At 42.1% G+C, this 2,918-nt stretch overlaps 1 pseudogene; it reads right to left on the reverse strand.

The window, feature by feature from the left end:
• Nucleotides 1–514: 514 nt before the first annotated feature.
• LOC134249075 (uncharacterized metal-dependent hydrolase HI_0454-like) lies at nt 515–1,727 on the reverse strand (annotated as a pseudogene).
• Between the last annotated feature and the right edge of the window lie 1,191 nt (nt 1,728–2,918).

Raw genomic sequence — 2,918 nt, forward strand, 5'->3', positions numbered from 1 at the left:
CTTAATCAGGCGACAGCAAGCAACAACAAACAAGGTAAATGGTAACAGTAAAGGGGGTGAGTCCAGGTAACATCAATGGTAAACAAACAGGTATCAATAAGGTATCAGGTAAGGTATAGTGTTCTCACTTCGGAATCAGGACCAGGACTGGAGCTTCAGTATTGGTAATACGGGGTATCACGTGACATACCCTGTATATGGATAGACCAGGGTCAGAGGTCATAACATTAGGGAGAATGTAAACATAGCAATTTCACTACATTCCCCCCCCGTTTTATTTAACAGGTTTCCATTATAAATACAGATACATAAAATATGTTAAATATACCATTAACATATTTGTAGATAATAACAATAAATACACTATTCTGCAGTAATTTGATCGGAAAACAATCCAGACCTATAATTTTGCAGCAAATAACATAATATATGACATTCCACATGAACTTAGTCGGAAGATAATCCAGACCTGTAATTCTGCAGGAATAGTCCTTTATATATAAATATATATCATCTAACACTTAAAGAGACGACGGCTATTCTTAACGGTTTCCTTCAGTAGGTACTGCACGTTAACTTGTAGTTTTGATGCAACCTCGGCGGCAACGTCTCCAATGAACGCGGGGGTGTTTACAGTTCCTCCTCCTGGTTTCATGTATGGGGAATCTGTTTCCACAAGCAAGCGGCTCATTGGGACGGACTGCAAACCGGAACTTGATTAGCACTAAAGTTCGTCACAGCACCTGTGAATCCGAAATAGACGTTAGAATAGTTATCCATCCATTCCTTGACTAATTCAGGGTCACCAGTAAAACAGTGAAGATGTATAGATTGGTCTGGATCACACGATTTCCTTAGTAGTTGGATGCAGCGTGCGTGTACATCCATCCCAATCCTGTCTGCAGCTGTTCCACGCAAGTGAAGGACAAGGACTTTATCCTTACGGGTCAACTTGAGCACTTGGCGGAAAACTTCATCTTGATGTCTCCACAGCTTCACAGGGACAGTTCTGTCAAGTCCGATCTCACCTAATGCCACCACATATGGATTGTCCAACAATTTCTTCATATGGAGGAATCTATCTGACGTCAACTAATCAACATGCTTGGGATGAACTCCAAGAGCTATTCTCCAAGGACCACGCATATCTGCAAGCTTGGGGTGTGTTGATGGTTCACTATAAACAGCTACTCCTCCTAAGAGTGTTACATCAAGGTTAGGACGACGATCGCTGGAATAAGAGTAAGATAGTAAGTCCTCCACAGATTTCCCTGAAGAAACTTTCCATATGCGGGAACAAGTCCGGTCTAGATGAAAATGACTGTCAAAGGCTTCATATGTGGAAGATGACTCTGGACTACAAATCTCATGGACAATACAAGGGTCACTCTGAGATACTGGTTCTCTGGGAATGTCCACATCAGATCCATAACTGACGTCTATACATGTAAGCTCATCTTCCGTTGACGAGTCAACAACCGGCACTTGAGTCTCCTCGGTATCTGGAGTACTAGTAATGTCCCCTGTAACACGTCCAAGTGTACGAAATTCTTCGCGCTGCATGGGCTGCAAAGGTGACAAAAGTACTACCAGACACCTCCAGTGAAAAAGGGCTGCTGGTGAGTTAAGTGGTGATAATGTAAACCCTTCATATGGCTCCAACCATCCTTGATATCTACACAATCTCTGCATATAGATGACCGTGTCGGGATGAAGAGTAGTACCCCGGGTAAGAGCTCCTGAGCGGTTCACATAATCCATAGCAGACAGTAAATCAGCATCATGTCCTAGGACGCTTCGTACCAAAGATTCCAATGCCAAGTACTGCAGCTGGGCCAAAGAGGACTGATCCAAGGAACGCAGTGGTCTTGTGTCGCTGAAAATCTTAGGAAGGTGACTGCGCTGAACATGACGCTTGATCTTCCTATCCCTATGTCCACAATCTGGAAATGGGCATTTCTGTAGGTTGTCATTTTGTAAAGCTACCGTCACACGAAGATTATGGTCAAATCTCGGTCGTTTGGCAGACTCTTCTGTTTCCTGGACTCTGCGTGCAGAATCTTCCAGATACTCTAACAGGAATAGTCTTTGGACGTTGAGAATACTTGACGACTGACTCATGACGATCATGATCCGCCGTGTCATGTGATACGGATTATTCCGCCTCTTCATGCACTTCGGAGCACTCCTGATCCGCCGTGTCACGTGCTACGGATAATTCCGCCGCTTCATGCACTTCGGAATCGTTCTCTACACACTCCTCCTCCATCACCAAAGGCTTCTCCATGGTCGAAGACTCATTGACAGCTGCTTCTTCAACAAAAATGGAACTCGTAAGTTTACTTACCTGGTTATTGGTCATTTGAAAAATTATTTTGTTAAAACAGATTCTGATTGTACACATAAGTACTCTGAAGTTGACATCAAGAAGATGCTTGAGTTTCTGATTGACAATATCTATGTGGTTTTTGGAGACCAGGTATTCCAACAATCTATTGGAATTCCCATGGGTACAAATTGCGCTCCGTTATTAGCAGACTTATTTTTATATTCATATGAAGCAGAATTTATGCAAAATCTTTTGCGTGAAAAGAAAAAAACACTTGCTGTGGCCTTCAACTCGACATTTAGATATATCGACGACGTATTGTCAATTAATAATGATAATTTCCATTCCTACGTCGACACGATATATCCTGGTGAGCTTGAGATAAAAGATACCACAGAGTCCAACAGATCTGCTTCATACTTGGATATTTTACTTGAAAAAGACACAAATGGTAATCTAACAACCAAGTTATATGATAAACGTGATGACTTTAACTTTTCTATCGTCAACTTCCCTTACTTATGCAGCAATATACCTTCATCACCTGCATACGGAGTATTTATATCTCAGTTGATTCGATACGCAAGAG

This window comes from Saccostrea cucullata, unplaced genomic scaffold (assembly GCF_032062105.1).
Source record: "Saccostrea cucullata isolate Sc308-1 unplaced genomic scaffold, CSIRO_AGI_Scuc_v1 ctg3746, whole genome shotgun sequence".
NCBI classification, from domain to species: domain Eukaryota; kingdom Metazoa; phylum Mollusca; class Bivalvia; order Ostreida; family Ostreidae; genus Saccostrea; species Saccostrea cuccullata.